Source organism: Panthera pardus, unplaced genomic scaffold (genome assembly GCF_024362965.1).
Source record: "Panthera pardus isolate Hobbes unplaced genomic scaffold, ASM2436296v1 HiC_scaffold_10, whole genome shotgun sequence".
In the NCBI taxonomy this organism is placed as follows: domain Eukaryota; kingdom Metazoa; phylum Chordata; class Mammalia; order Carnivora; family Felidae; genus Panthera; species Panthera pardus.
This window is the reverse complement of record NW_026526655.1, coordinates 68,798,915-68,821,548: the sequence shown is the minus strand read 5'-3', so window position 1 is coordinate 68,821,548 and position 22,634 is coordinate 68,798,915.

The following is a 22,634-nucleotide window of genomic DNA, read 5'->3' as shown; positions in this document are numbered from 1 at the left end:
GTCTACAGGTTTTATCCACAAATCCACAGAAGACAAATGTTCATAAGTCTCTCACCAATCACAATTACTATGTAAAAAGGATTTAGTTCAATGCTCTTAAATGCATTATTTAATCATCTCCATAGCTCTATCAGTAAAGTTATTTCTATTTATCCAGATAACAAAACCAGATTCACTGAGGTTAAGTGACTTGTCCAATGCCACATAGAAGTGGTATAATTAATGGCAGAGGTGAGTAGAAGAAGGGATTATAAATAAGGAAATAAAAGGGCAACTGAAGCAGAAAAGCACAGAGGAAAAAGGGGAAAAAAGCAAAATAAAATGAAGCTGACATGCTCTGGAGTTCAGAATTATGGATTTCCATAAGGTCTGACTTTAGCTAGACAACTCACCTCCCAGACAAGATGCATGAGGTTGGTGTGGGGGCGATATGAGGACAAGTGGAGAAGAAGGATGGTGGGAGTGTCCAAACCCCCCGGTTCCCGAGAGCTGGATGTGGAAATCTACGAGTGACTGGAGCAAAGTTGGGCCTAGATGTTAGCAATCATATTAAGCATCGATTCTGAAGTGGAGAGTCCAAAACAGTATTTTTCAAAACTAAAAAGGGACTAAATAAAAATGATCTTTTATGGAAATTATTTAAAAGTAATTAGTCATTGGGGCACCTGGGTGGCTCAGTCAGTTAAGCCTCCGACTTCGGCTCAGGTCATGATCTCACGGTCCGTGGGTTCCAGCCCCGTGTCGGGTTCTGTGCTGACAGCTCAGAGCCTGAAGTCGGCTTCACATTCTGTGCCTCCCTCTCTTTCTGCCCCGCCCCCCCCCCCACTCTCTCTGTCTCTGTCTCTCTTTCTCAAAAATAAACATTAAAACAAAAAAAGTAATTAGTCATAAAATGGCTGTCCAAACATAGAGACTCAATGGATCCCCTGAGGCCTGAGGAGTAACCTGTCCACATAAACTCGCTGGTCTTCCTTGTAGACAAGGAAAAGCTGATTCAGGCAGAGTGCAGCAATGACCAGTGTTCGCAAGAGCATCTAATAAAAGTAGGTGCTCAACCAATCCTTGTTGAAAACTACATAAATACATAAAGAGTGAGTGAATGAGTAAAGGCTGTGATTCCCAAGGTCTAAACTTTAAACCTATTTTAATCTCCTAATATGTGGGTTATCTTGAGATAATCACTGAACCTCATTTTTTTAAAAAGTCAAACAAATAAATTACCAATCAATAAAGTACCTGCCAACTATGAAAGAGAGCCCTTAGGAGAAGCAAATAAAACTTTGACTACAGAATACTTACTAAGTCTGAATCAGTACACAAATGAAAGACACTGTAGTTATTACTTGAAATCCATTTTAAAAAAATGCAAAGTGCTGGGTCAAGGAAAGATGAAGATTTGGGAGAAAAATCATGGTTTTAATAATAATCCCTTTCAGGAAGAAAAAAGTATTGGGAATTAATTACAGCTGATGAAGGATCTATGTTGTGAATATGAGAATATTTGATAACGTAAGAAGAAAAAAATAGCAGTAAGGGAAAAACACACTTTGTACATTTTTGTTTCTAAATTTTTTTCTTTGCTTTTTCTCCTGTGAAGTAAGTGAAACATAAAATAATACTGTGGTAAATTGCCTTATCTCAAAAAGTATACTATGAAATATAATAAAGCACTATATACCAAGTGATCTCTCATGGTTACATTATACTTCTCATATTTAATTTATATTTCCCCCACAACTTACCCTTTTTCAGCCTTTACCATTTATAATTTATCATATTTCTAATGAATTGAATCTCCTCAGTTATACATGGTTTCCAGAAATGCTTGGTAACTATCCTCTTGTTTGCTGCGGAAGTGGTTTTTGAAAAACAGTCAGAGATTCCTAAACATGCTTCTAATAAGTGCCTTGCACCCTCAGAGATGTCTCCTGAGCTGTTGTCCAAGTTAACACTGAGGAAGAAGATTTAATGATCTGTCCCTTGAGATTTTTCTGTTGGTTCCCAGGAATGAAGAAAGTCCACAATAATCCCTTTACTAAATGCTTGTGGCATGCTTTGTCACTACTGATGTGTTAAAGAAAGACTATTTTCCACAATTTATATTTGCTTCTATCTGTAATATTTCTCATAAGAAAAAGAGAAGGGTTTCACCGTGCATCTTACCAAATTGGAAATAGACAGTTGTTATTTATACAGTTACATAAACATATACAATCCAAACATGTTCCGTCCACTGTTTCAATGCACTAGATTTTACTTTTTTTCTTAGGGAGAATAATCCTTGTACTACACTGTGTAACATTAGAGACCTACATATACTACAAATATTTCAATTTGTCATAATATTCCATTTCCCAAAACTGTTTAATCTCCACTACCTACGCTGTTTTTACTTCTGTACCTAAACCAATGCTCTCAGTATTAGATTATAAGGATGTGAAAGATGAGAATTTCTGTCAACAAAGCCGTATATAAAATCCAGCAGATCATGAACCTGGAAGTGATCAGTCAGTGCTTCAGTAGAGTGCTATAGCTGTCAGGAGGCTTGGGACTGAGTCCTAGTCTCTTGCACAAACATGCTATGCGACATTGGCTAAGTTCCCTATCCAACCAAGCTTCCAGATCATGAAATGAAAGTTTGTGAAATGTCCATAAATATCACTATGAATGTGAGTTGCTCACTGAGAAAGATGTGAGTCGTGTCAGTTAGACTTATTTGGCTGCAAAGAAAAGAAGCTGACTGGCCACCTTGCAGGGAAATGGAGTTTATCAGAAGGATGTTGTGCAGCCCATAGAGCACTATGAGACAGTTGAACAACCAGGCTAAATAATAATAATAATAATAATGAAATAAAAGAAATTAAAAAGTCAAGAAAAGGAGCAGCGTCCAGGTTCCAACTAGGAAATAAAGAGCAATCTCTTCAGGGAGCCAATGTGTGTTTGTTTGTTTGTTTCTCTTTGTCACATTTACTTCCAAATCCATTTTGCCAGAAGACAGAGTTCCATGTGTCTACTTTAGCTCATCAGTGGCTAAAGGATGTCAAGTCCCTTAATTTAAAGTTTTCCTCAACTGACTCCTAATGATGAATAGTACTTCCGCCAAAGAAAAGGGATTCATTATTTATCAGATTAGATTAGGTTACCTAGAAATTCAATGACCTTCTGAAATTGAATTCAGAAGAGGGGAGTTGATTCTAAAAAGCAAAGGAAACAGAGGCATGGAACATTTAGTTGGTCATCTAGTATATCATAGCGTTTGACTTTTTTATGTGGGCACATTTTATAGGATTTAGGATTAATATTACAAATGCAGTTCTTTTCCAAGGAGTAGAAAATAACTGAGCACTGATTAAGAGAAATGGTAGTCCACAAAAACTAGGTTTAAGTACGCACTTGGGTTAAGAGATTTGCCTTCAAGTCCTTGTCCTTCTCCGAATCACCTCTAAGTTCTAACCCCGGAGAAGCACTTCTTGGGGATGAATTCTGCCTCTCTTTTTATTCCTGTGTCCATTTAGTCATTTGTTCATTCGTTTGTTTGTGGCACACAAATACTCCTGATAGATATAACCTTCCATATATCAGGAAAACATCAATGATACGTGCTAGTTAAATGTCCTTCTTACTCCCAGAAAGCAGCATGGACATCTGGGATGTGGCAAAGTCAGAAACCAGATGAGAAGCACAGAGAAGGAAAACACTGGAAACAGGGCTGCTGCCTGAGGCCCGTTCTACTGGAAACAGTAGCTCTCTGGCTTTCTCCACCAACAGTCACTCTTAAAATCCCTAGTGTTTGATTAAACACTGAAAAGCTATTTCTAAATGGATTTGACAGAAAAGTGGAAGCTGTTGATTTTTATACAAAATCCTCCCCCAAATTATCTAAATCTCTAGTTTGCTACAGCTTGAAATATAGACCAAATACTTCAAAGAGCTAGTTAACCAAGGTCTGTTCTACAGATTGGGCACTTAAATTGTGAGCTTCCCCATCTCTCAATGATGGCAATGCCTCTTTAACTTCAAATTATTGATTTCATTTAAAAAAATAGTAAATTCAATCAGAATACTCTCCTTTTAAATATATTGTAATACCATCTATAGCTTTAATAAAGCATCTCAGTAATGATTTCTAACATTTTTCACCTATATTTATCACATATCTCAAGTTTCACTGCTTTGCAGTATATTATAAAACACAACTTAACATTATGGAATAGCCTGAATTTCTTATGGCGAAATTTTCTTTGGGTCACTGAATTTAATTGAAAGATTATAATAAGCTTACACAAACACACAGAGCATGCTACGACTGTCTTGATAATGTTTAAACACCTTCTTAACAGTGAACAAAATGGGCAACCCTTTATTTGCATGATTTTTAAAAGTCTGGTTCAACTGATTACTTAGCTCTATTCTGTCAGAGTCGTGATAAATATTTTGCCTTTTTAAGTATACATAATCCACAACCAAAGTGAAAATATTGTAACAGAAAAATATGAGAAGAACCTCTAAATAATGTTCCCCAAGAGTAGAATAAAAATAGCGGGGGCATGGGTAGTTTTAAAGTTTAGTCTGGCGGTCATAACGTACATTGTTCAGATCGTTCTAGTAAAGCAGGCAATGGCACCAAAGTGCAATTTCAGTTTTAAAACCAAAGTGAAGAAAAAAGAAAAGAAATATGAAGCAACAGTTGTAAAATTACAAATAATGTAAATGTAACTTTTAACTTGGAATGGGAGCCTATTGACTGATGGAACATTCCAAATTGAATTGCCCCAGGGCTGAGTGGCAGTGCTGTTACCCATCCTGGTTTTCTTCCATCTGTCTCTCACTGTCTAGATTTTGATTTCAGACTTGTCAAATTTTCCCCTCCTGAGCAGTACACGTTTCTGACAGTAGAGGGCACTTTGAATTTAGACAAAGCGGAAGAAATCCCTGAATCTTCATTCAGAGAGCTTTTGTTTGACTATAAAGAAATAAAATGCAATTTCAGTGTACATTTTAAATGACACTTTTTTTTAATAATACGTGGTGCAAAAGTTTGTTTTTATTATGTGAAATCTGTTTCTCATTTTGTATTATTTTATAAAAATACTGAAATAGAAATATCATGCAATATCACTGTGTCTAGAAAAGATCAGTGATACGATAATATAACAAACAAATCAGGATCAATCTATGAATGAAGAAATCATTGATTTTTCTCTACTTAAAAGAGTCAATGGAGAACAAACCCCCAAGTACAGATTAAGTAGCACATCAAAAAATACATCAAAATCCGAAAACCACACTATAAAAATATAAAATGTTCAAATGAAATCAGAGTCATAAAAATTCTATTTAACTCAGCTCCCCACAGAAATAGTAACGCTTCATCTTTCTTTCTCTCTTTAAAGCTACTTAAGTTATATTCTTAATGGAATGCTAGTTTTCATGTAATCTCACATATCATTTTGAAAAACGTTCCCTCAATTCCACATAGAGAAATAGTATTCTGATAGCCATTTCTCTTAGTTGTCTTTAAGAAAATTCTTTTCAGGTATTTGTAAAATGCTATGTCATGTTCTTGAAATTTATGTAAAATAAGTTATCTAAATGTAGTATAATTGTTTTTGTAATACAAATGGATATTTTGATCACATTCATTTATGTGACAAATGTGAGCTTACTTGTAATTATTCCACTCCATTTCAAATAACAACAAAAAAATGTAATGCATTTTAAAATTTCAAAATAGGTAATTATATACTTTTATATACTTTTGTCTCCACATCAAATAATTATATCTTCTAATTTAAGGCACTAAGTTCTTTCACTCAAAAAAAAAAAAAAAAAAAAAAAGTCCTTTCTCCATTTAGTTGAAACCACTTACCATAAGTATATAAGTTGAAATTTGAAGTTTGGCTTATTTGTTCTTTGCAAAAGAAAATGCACCTAACCTCAGGCTAATTGTGAGTCTGGTACTTTCCAGACTATGGAGAAATCCCCAGTTTTGCCCATAAGAGGCTTCTATTTAAAAACACAAAATAAATTTCTTTAATTCTCTATCACATGAACAGTGTGCCTGAAGTCTTCAATGGGTAACTTCCCAAGTGTATAAAGAAACACGTTATTACGTGGCAGAGTTAAAGTTCATATATGTGAAATACTTTAAACTTTTAGGCAGCATATAATGATCCTATGGGTACGCTTCATGAAGACAAACAGATTGGCTAAAAATGCCCCAAAAATGTACAATTAGTTTTGCCCGAGTGTTTAATAGAAGGCAGAAATCCATCCTCAAAAAGGTTTATTGATTTTTTGGTTTAGTTTATCTAAATAAGGAAAATGAACTGGCATGCTTCCACTCACCCAGACTTCCAAAAATGAGAAAAAATAATATAAAGATGTGTCTCACATATAACCTTGCCCTGTGTCATTTTCATAAATGCAAAGCAAATAAATAGCAATTGTCACTACTCTAAACGCACCGCGACGCTCCGTGGTATTTATCCCCACTCCTTCCCTCGTTTATTACCGCCGGTAAACTATGTATCTGCCACCAACACTGTCTGAATAGATTTGAAACAAACAGTAAGTGTAACAGGCTCAAATGGACAGTGCCTATTATCTCTTCCTTTTTCTCTCCTGCCCTTTTATGGCCTATAACTTCATTCAATCTGTAGCTACATTTATGTTCCTTTTACAACAAAAAGGGTCAGAATGCTGTCTCTGATAATACTGAAATTGCCTAATTTGTTCCTCTTCGTTCAACGCCTTGGAGCTGGGCACCCTCGCAAGTTGTGCTGGGGTCTCCCCATCAACTTTGAAAATTAAGATCCTGTTTCGTCCCTGGCAGCCTCACCAATGAAATGCCCCAGGGGGTGCGGAGCCTGCGGGGAGCCGGCTGCGGGAGAGGCCCGGGTCCCACCGGCTCAGCGAAGTCCCTCGTGAGACCGCAGGGACACCCACCAGAAGAAACCGGGTGTCAGTCTCTGGGCATCGCGGAGAAGCAAAACCGGCCTCGCCAGTGCCCAGAGCAAGGGAGGGAGCAGCCGGTCAGCTGACGCAGTGAAGGAATGAGAGGAATGTGCTTGCTCAGAAGATGGGAGCGATAGGGACCCCCCACCCCGAGCCCCGGTGCGGGCGGCGCGGGCGCGAAGCCGGGCCTCCCCACAGCTGTTGCCACTCGGGCTGTCGCCGCGCCGCCGGGACGGCGATGGCCGGTGCGGGGCCGGCCGCGGCAGCTGCTGCTGCCTTGACTGTTGCCCCTGACCCTTCTGCCGTTTCCTCCTTGATTTCAGCATCAGCGTCCCCACCGCCCCCCCCCACCTTTTTTTTTTTTTTTTTCTGTCTTTCTCCTGGCAATACCTCTTGTAAAAAGCAGAAAATAGCCTCCACATTTGCCAGAGAGCAAGGGCGCAGGGAAAGGAGGGTGGGGTGGGGTGGTTAAGGCTTCTAACAAAGCTTGGTTCCTGGGGCCCCTCCTGTCTTTTCTCCCCGCTCTGGTTAGCATTTTCCTTCCTGCTGCAGCAACGCTTTGTCAGCCCTGGGCTGGGAACGAACTCCCTGCATAGTCTCCTCCTCCTCTCTGACTTTCAAGGATGCTTCACCCCTCACCCCTCCAACAAGGAGAAAAATACCAAAGGTATAAAAGGGAAGTAAATTCTCCAAGAGAACTTCGTCTTTTGCAATCCCAGTTTTCCTGGGATTCATTCAAGAGAACACGGATCCTTTCAAGTCTTGGGACAATAAAATAAAATTCAAATGGATGAATATGGCAGGTTGGGGAGCAATTAACTGCTAATTTGGAAGAGCACTTCTTGAGGATTTTCCTGACCTGCCCATTCATGTTACTTCCCTTTCTAAGATCCTCTTCCCCTTTCAAGGCTAAAAGCTGGGTATGATTCAGCTCATAAAAATATGTCACAGCAATTGGAATTTACCCTTTGACCTCCTACTCCCTCACCACCACCTCGCCCACACACACACACACACACACACACACACACACACACACACACAGAAGCTGCAATTCACTAGCTAGCTGTTTTCACTAAACAGATGGCTGTGTCGCTGGTGAAAACTGCCTTTTTGGACAAGATAAAACTTCTGAGAGCCTATGATAGGACCTATTTGCTAAAGGAGCTCAAAGCCACATTTCCTGCGCTGCATATGTGAATTCCGAGGTAGTTTGGGAATAGAGAGGTAGATAGATATAAATAGATTGTATGTGCATAGGCACAAAAGGAAAACTGTAGGTAAACAGCAGTCTTTCTTTTAACATCATTCTTTACGAAATTTGCTTTTTTAAGGCCGTGGTGGATGATCATATCCAGCATTTAACATTAGGAAGCATAATTCTTTCAGGGATTCTAGTGACTAGATTTAAAACATGCAGGCAAGGGACAGAAAGCCGAGTCTAAAGCATATGAGGAGAGTTTTTCAGTTTTTCTAAAAACCTGTTCACCTTTCCAAATAATTTTTCCTTGCCTTTGTGCAGTGAAAGCCCCATTACCAGCCATGAAAAAATAGTGCTAAGTGTTTTGTACAATTTCTTTTTGTGTGTGTGAAGCTCGAAAAGCCAAGAAAATGGGCAAAATACTGAATCAGGCCACCAGGGCCAGTTCAAATGCACAGAGAGACATTTTTACTGCATTATTTGAACTATTACTAAATCAAATGCTTCTTTCCTTGGAGCCTGGCTAAGTACTAATTTTCCAAAACATGAATACGACTTCTGGTGAAAAGTTAGAAATAATTTAAATGCATGACTACACCAGTGTACCCTCTCAAATCGACAATGTTCCTTCCACCCTATGCTGCACACTGAGAACGACGCAGACTCTCAAATCGCATTTGGAGAGCTGAAGGTGTCCAGGAAGCTTTGAATCCAGAGATTTGAGGACAATACTAGACAAGTCCAAATACTCTTTTCTCCACGAACACAGGGGCTAGAAATGATAAATGGAAACCATCTCTGGCAATTCATCACCAGATGCCTAAGTAATGACTAACTGACAAGTTAAAAAAGAAATTGCCAGGCAGGAATTAAGTAGTTTTTAACATTGATATGATTGTACTCTTCTTTTTGAGACAGTTACTACTCTGCTGTATGTTTGTATAACAGGCTGCAAACACTGACATGGGTGATGGGTGAGCTTAAAACACAGAACTTAAAGTAAGAATAACCACCATTAAAAATTACAGGGGCGCCTGGGTGACTCAGTCGGTTAAGCGGCCGACTTCGGCTCAGGTCATGATCTCATGGTCCGTGAGTTCGAGCCCCGCGACGGGCTCTGTGCTGACGGCTCAGAGCCTGGAGCCTGTTTCAGATTCTGTGTCTCCCTCTCTCTGACCCTCCCCCGTTCATGCTCTGTCGCTCTCTGTCTCAAAAATAAATAAACGTTAAAAAAAAATTACAAAAGGTCTTCTCTAAGTAACATTTCCCCCAAATCTGGAGAAAAACTTCAAATTTATCTCCATTTGCTAATGATATCTCTGCTTGGCACAGCATAGAAGATGATAATTTAACAGCATTCCGTCTTTAGGTAACAACAATTTTTTCTCTGTTGTTTCTACAAGACGATCAAAGTTTGGGGGCTTTCCCCGCATTTTTAAATACTCTTAAAAACCCCAAAGATAAATCTGCACATATACTTGGATACTCTTTATCATTGTTGCTAACTTAGTGGCGGTCTGCCATTTTTATTGAACCTTGGTCACCAGCTGCTGGTTAGTATTTTTCATGGAATTCGTTGTACTTTCAACAAACTATTCCTTCAAAATCTGCCATATGCCTGTCATTCATCCTTAAAACACAGAGTGTCATGTACCTTTGTGGGAGCTTTGACCCTGAAAGTTGTCTCATATACGCAATTTCTAGCAATATTTGAACTCAATGCAGATTTATTAATGACCTTCAGCAAATTCAAGCAGAAATGGGTATTTTGAAGGTGTGTTCTACAATTCGTCTTATGCAACAACTAAAGTTCATTTTGAAAAATTGAGCCGGTATTCATTTTCTGCTCTTTTTACCCGGTATTAAAAGGTCCCTATGGGGTTTCACATAATGAACATCACACAGGGGGAAAAATTGTTGTTTCTTTTGGCATTTCTCATCTTAAGGTGGTAGAAAAATACGCATCTGCTTTTCCCGTGGAGAGGGAGATAATATGATAACCTTCTGATTATATACATAAGCAGAAACTGATCAGCTTCTCTTGTGGTTCGTTTTTAAGGGCAAGTTCCAGTTGGATTGTGCTAATGCACATATTCATGAATCTCTCCAAACAGGATTCACTGCTCTCCAGGGAACCCTTGAAGTATGCATCATTGTTTCAATGAAGTATCTTCATTATAAAACATAGGGACTATAAAAGGTGAATACCATTTGCTCCAGCCTAATATAATCTCTGGTCTGACTTTCTTCCACTGTGATTTCTCTCTTTCTTTCTTTCTTTCTTTCTTTCTTTCTTTCTTTCTTTCTTTCTTTCCTTCTTTCTTTCTCAAACAGAAAAAATATGACAAAGAATCAAATTAGATATTACACAAAATGGGAGAAAAATGCTGTTGCTTTCAAAGTCAAACTTGATCTCTTTTGCAATGTTATATGGGTAGGAGTAGGAAACTTCACCCCGAAATCCAAAAGTCTTTATATTTGTACAAACGTTTTATTTGATAAAATGCAGCTTGTGGAAATTCTTGGTCTCTGGGTATGCATAAGTTTCTTGCACTGAAAAAGCAAGGCCAAAGGTGAAAGGTATAAAAAATTAGTAGGTAAACACCAATGTTTCAGGCAAAGAAGAGAGGCACTATCATCAGAATAATGTGATGAAAACAGGCACACAACTTCTTCATCTCGTTGGCATTACTACAAAGGGAAAAGTATCCTGAATGGACCAGTCTTTTATTTATATTTACACCAAGTACATCTCCTAACATTCCCCCTTCTTCTCTTTAGAGTTCTTCCAGAGAACCTGAGATTTTAGGGAGTTCTACTAATGTGCATGTTACAAAGAGGCCTTTATCAGAGAGGGCATGAATGGAGTTCTGAGTGTGGCTACAAAAGACTTACACTGCTCTCGGGTATAATGGGGTGCTTCATAGGGAAGGAACGCTGTCTTTGGGGTATGAAGGACATTTTAATACAACATCTATTGCCAGGGAACAAAGGAGTTATGTAGCACACAAATTAGAGTATTCACATCCAGATATATTAGTGGTGGAGTTTAGAGAACTTGGAATTCAGTGTAAAACGATCTTGTTATCCAACACAGCAGACTGTGGAATGTGGCATTCCTTGGATGTAAGTTGTATAGTCTTCAGAATAGATTGTACAAGTCGCAAATAACCGACACTCTGTGACTCTATAGCAATTAGCTCCCAAAGATAGTAATTCTTAGTGGCACTAAAAATAAGATGAAACATTTATAATTAAGCGGGAAATGACAAATGCAATTCAAGATGCTATATAATCCAGTTGTCTTAAGTCTTTCAGTGAAAATTAATTGAGGATAATATTTTTTAAGAGGCGTAAGGGGCATAGCACATACAACATGGAACCCATGATTTATTGTTACAGTCTAAGTCACTCTTTCAGATGGGTAGTGAAATCTCAAATTTCCACTGTGTGATTATGCCATGATGTAGGGGAGGGGAACAGGAACTGAGCAGACTCAAGAACTCAGCACCATGCTATGGGAGCTTTTTGTCTAGTGAACAGGCCAACAGACAAACTATAGTAATATGGTCCGTCCTCACCATTGAAATTAGTTGCTATGTTGCTAATTCCACCAGACGGCTGCCAACATTTGAGACTGTTAACCATACACTCTTCTTCTCTGGGCTTCTTCACATTTAACCTTCATCAATTTGCCCCAACCCTTCTAGCCACTCTTTTTTATCCTATTTCTTGGACTGCTTTGCTTCAGCCCACTCCTTTAATGGAGGTGTTCATCTTAGTTCTGTTCTCAACTCTTTGTTCTTTTCATTCTAAACCTCCTTCTTGGATAATCTCAACTATGTTCATAACTTTAATCATCTATATAATGATGAGCCTGACTCTCCACAAGCCTTGATGTTTCCTCTGGGCCTATCCTCTTGGAATCCACTCTTTCCTGAAAACCACCTGGATCCCCCACAAGAACCCTAAATAAAGTGTGTCCAAAGATAAATTCATATTATCCTCCCATAACTTCCACATTCAACCTATTCTCTGTCTCCTGTGATTCTTTATCTTAGAATAGTATCACCATCACTTGCTTATATCAGAAAGGTAAGAATCATTCTTCTCTTCTGTGCTTTGATTCCAATCAGTGACTTATTCCTATCCTAACTCTACAGATGTATTTCTGTCTCCATCCCCACTCTCTTGGTCAAGCCACCATAGTCTATCATTAGGATAGACTAAGGATAATTGCAACAGACTTCTATCTGGTCTCCTTGCCTCCAGTCATATTATCTTCTAATGCTTCCTCCCCAGGATTCTTTCTAAGATACACATCTGACTATGACAAAGGTGTAGTTGGTTTATGTAGGGTGAAAGAGAAGATACATAATATTTTTCATAGCATGATATTGTGAATATTCATCCAATCCATTAGCAAATCATATTGGTTCTATCATTAAAATATGATCGAAATCAGATTCTCTGCATGAAATACTGCATTATTCCTTAATTATTCTCCCTGTATCAATCCTTAGTGTCCTCAAGTCTATTTTTAAGAGAATAGTCACAGTCTTACTGTTCATCTCTGCCAGATTGCATTGTGTTTGTACACAAAAGTCTCTATTGCCTTCCCATTTCATTCAAAGGAAAGTAAAATTCTGAATGGCCTCCAAGGACCTACCTAACTAAACGCCCTAGGGCAACCTATCTGATTTCACCCCCCAGCCCCCTCACACACACACACACACACACACACACACACAATCTTCATCAGAGACTCAATACTTAGCCACACAGACCAAGAGAATCAAATGGACTAATACCAAGGGAATCTTGGGACCACATCCCAGCTCTATAATTATCAGTATGGAGACTATGAGGATATTATTTGAGCATCAGTTTCCTCATCTTTAAGACTAGGATAAAATGCCCACTTCAAAGGGCTTTTGTCAAGAAACTAGATATGTAACAAGAAATATGTCTGCCATGTAAAAAATGCTGTACAATTTTATTCTTTTCCCCAACTAAACACTCTCAAAACCAATTCAAGGAGGGTCTCTTTTGAAGTAATAAACAATTATTTTTTCCTCATATTTATTAATTTAGAAACCTCATGGTTCATATAATGTCCTATATAAAGATGAGATTTCAAAAGGAATCTTTGTTGCTTGTATTAATTTATCATCAGAAAATTCACTGAATTGCCTTCATTTATCATTATAATTTGAAAATGTATAGAATTGTATTATCACCTATAGTCCTATTATAGTTATTTTTAATTTTCCTAAAATATTTTAATATAAGAAAAAAATGCTGACATAGCACATTGAATTAATTTGAATTATATTGGACTTTCGTTAATAGATTGCTAAAATATATTCATTATGCTCGTGAAGAACTCGGTGATTTAGGTTATAGACTTCATGACAGTGTCATGAGTTTCATTTGACACATTTGAAGAAAAAGCAGATAAGTCTGTGTTTAAATCTTGACACCAGTCTTTAATAGCTCTTTGACCTCAAGAACATTATCTAACTGCTGTGATTCCCAACTTCCTATCCCATAAAATGGAATAAATAATGAATAAATAGAACCCACTTCATAGCAGAGTTTTGAGAATTAAAGAAGATATAGAAGTAAGACAGCTCTATAATGGTAACAGTAGGAAAGGTAAGGGTGATTAATAATCATAGTGGTTGTTGTAAAATTAGTCTCTTTAAAATAAGATGAGGATGCTTGAAAAGAATGTTGAATGATCTTGAAAACTCTTTATTAGGATTACTCACTCCATTCTCTTAAGAGAAAAACAAGATTTCCTTACCCTCTGATTTCTATAATTTTTTTCAACAGGAAAAAGTGGTAAGAATATGCTGCCACAGATTTTACAAAAACAGGGAAAGATTTAGAACGTTCTTACCATAGAGTGTAAAGCTGTGAAATGTTGTATTTATTTGGTAAATACTAAAGAAAAATGATAGATAAATCAAAGTATAAAAACCTGTGCTGTAAGCAGCAATAGTTTCTCCCAGGAGACAGAAAGAGTATAAAACAGGGAAAATAAATATTAAATTAAGCCTCAGCTGAGATAAGTATGGAAAAAGCCTAATCAAAGAAGTTACACTTTCTCTGCTTGATTTTTTTTTGTGTGTATAGGCACTTCTCCATATTCTAACTTTTTAGTTCAGAAGGATAATTATAACATAGAAAAATATTTTCCTAGCATAAGTGACCATCAGAAAATAAACACAATCTTTTTTTTTTGTTTTTTTTGAAAATAAACACAATCTTGAGAAAAGCGGCAAGGTGGTCAGAATAATGCATAGAGTAGGAGGTTGGCACACATTTTTCATTCAATCTTCAAAGCTAAGGACATTGCTAGGCAAAAAGGCATTTCATATCTCTTAAAGAGGATATGTCATCCTTAACGTGGTAAACAATTGGGCTATACTGCAATAATGTACTCTGTATTTACTTAAATTTCACCAAATGTATTACAATATTTCCACGATATCACACAGTTCTTGCATGTGAATCAAGCATGAAATATATTTTTGATAGTCAGGAAATCAGCATGAATGAGATAGTCATTTTTAAAAATTAAAGGACAACACTCAGGCCTCTTCAACCAGATTCTTCTGAAGCTGAGATACATTGTCATATGAAGGAAGCAGCCATAAGAGACTAAATTTAAAAGACATAGGGTCCATTCTCAGCTCTGACACTCACTAGTTGTGTGCACCACACACACACACACATAACTTCAGTCACTGAATACTTTACATGCCCTGGTATCCAATGGGGCAGAAGACAGAGGAAAGGATAAATGTTATATTGTCCCTGACCTCCATACAATGGGAGACATACACAAAGGTAAATATGTCCCTTATTTATTTTACACAAATTTGTTAAAAGCCTCTTCTATGACAGGCACTATTCAAAGCAATGAAGAGAAAACACTGAATGAAATAGTCCAATAAGTAAATAAAAGAATGAAATAAAAACCTGACCTCATTGAGTTTATTTCTTAGTGGACAGAAAGACAAAAACCAACATGTATATGTGTGGTATATGGTATGTTATATATTTATAAGTTCTAAGGAGAATATAATGCAGGGAAGGAGAATGGAGACTCAACTTCCAAATATGTTAATCTCACTGAGAAGATGACACTCCAGCAAAGACCTGAAGAAGGTGAGAACAAAGTCAGGCAGATATTTGGCCAAAGGGAATTCCAGGAAAAGGCAGTTAACAACAAAGGCTTTGGGCAGAAGCACGGGTGATGTGAGTGTGAAGCAGCAGAAGGGTCTTGTAACCAGAGAAGAGTGGGCAAGGGGGTAAGACTGCAGACATAGAAGAGGGGCTAGATTGCTTGGGGCCTTGGGGACAAGTTTGTGAGCAGCTCTCCCTTAGTATCACAGGGACATGCTGTGTTGAGGATAGAGTGTAGGGGGGAGAAGGGCAAAAGAGGGACACCCATAAGGCATTTTTGCAATGACCCATGAGGGATGATAACAGCTCGAAGCAATGGGAAGTTATGTGATTCTGGGTAGACTTTAAGCTAATGTAGCAGCTGCCTACAAGTCGAGAGAAGAGGCCTCAGATTGAAATCCACTTTGCTGGTACCTTAATCTTGGATTTCCCATCCTCCAGAACTGTGAGTCACGTATTTCTGTTGTTTAAGTCACCCAGTCTATGGTATGTTACGACAGCCTGAGCAGACTTACGTATATGGTATATCTTTCTTGACCCCTTTACTTTTTTAATGACTTTTTAATTTTATGTTTCAAATTAAATTATATTTAACATACAGTGTTATATTAGTTTCAGATGGACATTATAATAGTTCAACAATTTTACACATTACTCAGTGCTCATCACCGAAAGCATAGTCACCATCTGCCTTCAAACATTATTATGATAGTATTGACCATATTCCCTATGCTGTGCTTTTCATGTTCCATGACTAGAATAGTCAGGGAATTCTAATGATGGGACTTGAGTAACCTGTGGAGAGATTCAGTGGAGGGAGAGGAATATAAAACACTAATCACAAAGGAAGATGTTTGGCATTGGGCTAGAAATGGTAATGAATTTACAGGGTTATGGTGGAATATGAGGATGGATAAATAAAGAGCACAATTAACTTTTCATAATATATAGAACTTAGATTTTTTTTTCCAAGAAGGAATAAAGCCTATTAACGGTTTCTAATACAGCGTTAGAAGGTGGAAGACAGAGGAGTGTCCCTCAAACTGAGAAGGCACTTTAAGACTGGAAGATGAAGCAGGCCAGTCCATGTAGCTTACACAGAGTTTGTTTCTGGTAACATACTGACAGGGAGCTTCCAGTGGAGGGCAATCCACAGCAGCTACATAGTTATTCTCCACAAAATCCAGACCTTAGTCCACAGATTTTATAGAACGATGGGACACACAGAATGGCACTGTAGTGACATCAAGGGGTTTGTACACACCTCAAAGGGCTTGCATGCACCTAACTGACAGCAAATATTCAATTAGATCCTGTGGCACCACCTGCATGTCAGGAAGGGGAAGACTATGTTATCTCTAACAGATTCATGGGAGGCCAAGATAAGCTGCTCCCCCCATCCTAGCCCTGGGGGGCATTTCTAAGATAGGTATAATAATCGACAAGGGGTCTGGAACACATAGCCCCAAGAGAGATCACTGAGCGAATATGAACAAGATGGAGGGCCAAAGATGGAGTCAGTATTGTCAACACTCCTACATATGGGCACAATAAAAGATTGATGTTTCAAAGAATATGAGTGTGATATCAATCAGTAGGATGGTTTAGAATTATTTAGTGTGAAAATGGGGAAAAAAATTTAGGAGACTACTTTGATGATCCAGAAATGAAGTGATGGAAGTCTGGAATCTTAAAGTTTGGATGCAAGAAATAGAATGAGGAAAATAAAGCTGAATTATTATAATAATTTAATCAAATGCATTATTTTTGTTGAAGTATAACATACAGTGTTACATTAGTTTCAGGTGCACAATATACTGATTCAACAATTCTAAACATTACTCAATCCTCATCACAATGAATGTACACTTAATCCCCTCTATTTCACTCATTCCCCCACCCACCTCACCTTTGGCAGGCCATCAGTTTGTTCTTAATATTCAAGAGTCTGGGTTTTTGTGGGAGTTGTTTGTTTTTTTTTTTTTTTGTCTATCGGTTTTTTTTCTTTTTTCTTTTTTGTTTCTTAAATTACATAGCTGAGTGAAATCATATGGTATTTGTCTTTCTTTGTCTGACTTATTTCACTTAGCATTATACCCTCTAAACTCATCCATGCTGTTGCAAATGTCAAGATCTCATTCTTTTTATAACTGAGTAATATTCCATTGAATATATATACCACATCCTCTTTAACCATTCACCAATCAATAGACACTTGGGTTCTTTCCATGTCTTGCTATTGTAAATAAAGCTGCAATAAACATAGGGATGCATACAGCCCCACGTTGGGCTCTGTGCTGACAGAGACTGCTTGGGATTCTCTCTTTATCCCAGTCTCTTCCCCTCCCCCCAAAAAATAAATAAATAAACATTAAAAAATAAAGTGATTATTGATATTGTTGGATTAATGTCTACCATGTTTGTCACTGTTTTCTAATCATTGCCCTTGCTCTTCATTTTTTATATTTGTTTTCTGTCTTCTCTCTCTCTCTCTTTTTGCCTTTCTTGGTTTTAATTGACCATCTTATATGATTGAATTTTCTTTCCTTTCTTTCTTAGCATATTGCTTATACACTTACGTTTTCTTTTTTTTAGTGATTGCCCTAGACTTTGCAATATACCTTACAACTAACCCAAGTTCACTTTCAAACAACACTACACCACTTCACAAATAGTGTATTTTACAATAACAAAACAATCTAATTCCTATACTGTCTCTTGCATTATCACTGCCATTCATTTTACCTATACACAAGCATACATAAGTGTGTGTATGCATGTGTTTACTAAACTGATATATTATTGCATTATCATTTTGAAAAAAATTATCTTAGGTCAATTGAGAATCAGAAAAATAAGTTTTTATTTTACTTTCACTTTTTCTCTTTGATGCTCTTCCTTTCTTTACATAGATCCAAGTTTCTGACCTATATCATTTTCCTTCTCTCTGAAGAACTTCTTTTTAATATTTCTTGTAAAGCAGGTCTACTACAAAAAATTCCCCCAATTTTTGTTTGTCCGGGGAAGACTTTATTTTATTTTATTCTTTTGTGTTTGAGGAATAATTTCAAAAGGTACAGAATTCCAAGTTGTGGGTTTTTTTTTTCTCCCTTAACATCTTAACCATTTTACTTCATTCTCTTCTTGCTTGCATGGCTTCTGAGGAAAAGTCAGATATATAATTTTCATCTCTGTCTTCTTTCGGTTCTTTCTCTTTCTTTCTTTCTTTTTTTCTTTCTTTCCTTCTTTTCTTTCTTTCTTTTTAGAGAAAGAGAGCACAAGTGAGAGAGAGGGACAGAAGAGAGAGAGAGACAATCTAATGCAGGCTCCACACCCAGCATGGAGCTTGATGTGGGGCTTGATCTCACAACCCTGACATCATGACCTGAGCCAAAATCAAGAGTCAGATGCTTATCTAACTGAGCCACCCTGGAGCCCTTCTGGCTTCTTTTAAGATTTTATCTGTGATTTTTCTGAAGGTTGAACATTATATGCCTATATGTAGGATTGTCTTTTTTTTCTTTTTGTTTCTTTTTCATCTATCCTGCTTGGTATTCTCTGAGATTCCTGGATCTGTGGGTTTGTGTCTCACATTGATTGGGGGAAATTATTACTCATTATTGCTTCATATGTTGCTTCTGTTCCTTTCTCCCTTTCTTCTGCTTCTGGTATTCCTTTTACATGTATGTTTTTCATCTTTGGTAATTATCTCACAGACCTTGATATTGATATTCTGTTCTGTTTTTCCAGTTTTTCTTCCCTTTGGTTTTTCATTTTGGAAGTTTGCATTGATGTGTCCTCCAGCTCAGAGATTCTTTCCTCATGTGTCCAGTCTACTAATGAGTCTATCAAAGGCATTCTTCATTTCTATTACAGTGTTTTTAATCTCTAGCATTTCCTTTTGATTCTTTCCTAGAATATTCATCTATCTGCTCACATTGCCCATCTGTTCTTGCATGTGTCTGCTTTATCCAATAGAGCCCGTAGCATATTAATCATAGTTGTCTTAAATTCCCAGTTCGACAATTCCAACATCCCTGCTATATCTGAGTCTGATTCTGATTCTTGTTCTGTCTCTTCAAACTGTGTCTTTTGCCCTTTATTATGTCTTGCAGTTTTCACTAATGGCTGCACATGATGTATTGAGTGAAAGATACTGAGGTGATGGGGCCTTTAGAAATGTGGTGAGGTGTTTAATGCAGGGGAAACATTCTGCAATTTTATAATTAAGTCTCCATTGTGTGTGTGTGTGTGTGTGTGTGTGTGAACCTGTACCTCTTGAATGTAAACTTTGTAAGTGCTTCCCAGTTTTTTTTTAATGTTTTATTTATTTTTAAGACAGAGAGAGACAGAGCATGAGTGGGGATGAGGCAGAGAGAGAGGGAGACACAGAATCTGAAGCAGACTCCAGGCTCTGAGCTGTCAGCACAGAGCCCAACGTGGGGCACGAACTCACAAACTGTGAGATCATGACCTGGGCCAAAGTCAGACGCTCAACCGACTGAGCCACCCAGGCGCCACAGTGCTTCCCAGTTTTTTATCACCTTAGGTGGGATAGGATGGCTAGAGTGGGCTGAGTTGGGTATTTTTTTCCTCCCATGTGGAAGGCTAGAGAGAGTTGGAATTGAATATTTACTTCTTTCACATAGATGGCTAGAGACACTTGAGGTTGGGTATCTCTCTCTGCCTAAGTCGGTTAGGCTTTGATAAAATCACAAGAGTTTAGGCTCTGGTGAAAAGTTTCAAGAGAAATTTGAAGGCAGGCTTTGCTAAGAACAGAATATATTTCAGTATGGTCCCTTTTCCTCTCCTCCTGCTGGAAGACTAGAGAATTTCTCTTCAAAATTCAGCGTGAGAAACTGGTCAAGTTTATGCTGGTAAAACTTGCAAAAATATTGGGACCCCTTCTAGAACTGGGCCCCCTTGGGTTTTTAACTCTCAAACTTACTAAGTCTCTGGCTCTTCCCCAAAGGCAGTACAGCTTTGCTTACCCAGCACTGTTTCCCACAGCAGTTTCTTCTAGTGGGTAGGTTGTGACTCTTTGTACTCATTTGGTTCTCCAAATTTTAGGGGAAGTTGTTTTCTGATGGATCAAAAAAGAGTTGTCGGTTTAAGAGTTTTTTGTTTTTCCACTGTCATTAAGACAGAGTGAGTACTTCCAAACTCCTTACAGCCAGAACCAAAACAGAAGTCAAAAGTGTCTTTAAAAAATGCTTATTGATTTATTTTGAAAGACAGAGAGAGAGAAAGAGAGAGAGCAGGGGTGGGGCATAGATAGAAGGAGAGAGAGAATCCCAAGTAGGCTCCATGCTGCCAACAGAGAGCCCAACTCTGTGAGAACATGACCTGAGCTGAAATCAAGAATTTGGACGCTTAACTGACTGAGCCACCGAGGTGCCCTAAAAGTGTTTTTTTTTTTTTTTAATTTCTAGACACTGTTGTTCAATTACTCTTCATAAAGATGGATGTAGATAAAAATATGCTATTGAGCTTTATTTTATTTTTTTAATGTTTATTTATTTTTTTTGAGAGACAGAGCACCAGCAGAGGAGAGGCAGAGAGAGAGAGAGAGAGAGAGAGAGAGAGAGAGAGAATCTCAAGCAGGATCCATGCTGTCCATGAGGAGCCCAATGCAGGGCTCAATCTCATGAACTGTGAGATCATGACCTGAGTTGAAATCAAGAGCCAGATGTTCAACTGACTCAGCCACCCAGGTGCCCCAAGCTTTCTTTTATTTTAATTTCACTTAGTTGAAGTCTTAATACTTATTGGGAAATTATTATAGATAATCTAGATTGATGTCTATAGTTTTAAAATGCCCATCTCAAACGTAAAGTAAACATAGCACCACGGCATCATATTTCTTTACAATTGGTTAGGCTTTTTAGTTGCAAACAACAGAATCTTTCCCTGGTTAACTTAAATGGAAAAGAAATTTAGTGGAAGGGTACCAGTTAGCATAAATAACAATCTAGAACACAAGGCCTGGCAAGAATGCAAAGGAGGAAAGACACAGCAAAATCTCCTCTCACTCTATTTAAGATGTCACCTAAGGACACCTAAGAACCCCAGGGTGATCATACTGCTAAATCCTCAACTACAACAGTTTTTCTATAAAAATAATCTCAAAAGGACTTAATACCTTTGTCTCATGCCCTCCAGACTCAAGCTCTAAGGTAGAAGCACCTGACTAGAAGACACACACACAGGTCACCTGACTTCCTCTCTAGGGGTGTGTAGGAGTGAATTATTTGCCAATACTATGAATAAAATGAATGCATTTGCCATTGGAAGGCACTGTGTGACTTTTATAGCAAATCTACCCCCTGGTTATGCTTAAACTAGTAATAAACATAAAATAAAACTAATAATAAAAGTAAAATAAAACTAGTAATTCTTTGAGCCCATACCATCTACTAGTTGGGAAAGGTAGCTCAAAAGCCCTCTGGGTGTCATTAACCATCTACATAAAGATAATCAAATGCTGGTTAACCAAAGATTAAGGAGCATTTGCTAGAATACTCTGCTATAGTTTGGAAAGAGGTCTAAAATCAGAGATTTGGGCACAACTTTAAAGTTGCTTGTCATAAGCTTTTAAAAATTATCTGAACCTGTTCGGTCAGAAAATTGGCCTGTAAATCCCATGAGAATAAATATTTCTTATAAGATATCAGGAATAAATAGGTTTAAATTGGGTTGGAAATTCCGCAAGAACAGCACTTTTGTAGTAGTGCGGTGTTTCTGACTGATGCTTGTCCTAATCCCAGGCCGTACATGCACAGCTTCATGAAATGTAGAGCATCAAATACATTCTCAAAAGTTTGGAACTATGAAAAAAGACAAAAACCAGAAAACTTGACCTGAAAAAAGTTAAAAATTTAAAGACTCCTTTAGTCAAGCCTAATTGTTCAACTCTTATTACAGTGTAACCACTTAGTTCAAAAATCTCAAATAAGTAACTGATCCATATAACCTCGTCACTCCAATTTTCACACGTTCTTTTTGTCTTTGGCCTGTACATCATATCACACTTACATCTCTGTCTCTTTCTGCTGTGGGCTACAAACCGTATTACAGCAGAGTTTCAAAACTGCCAAGCATCATGGGAAAGGTAATATTCACATAAAAGAAAAAGCGTGGGAGCTGATATCTGTTCCCCTGATGTTTACTTTCAAAGATTCTTTGTGTTGCCCTGCTTGGATACCCAGCCACAATGATAGGGCAGCTCCCTGATGTTTGGCTACAGAGTCATTTGGAGAACAAATATCTGAAAGCGAAT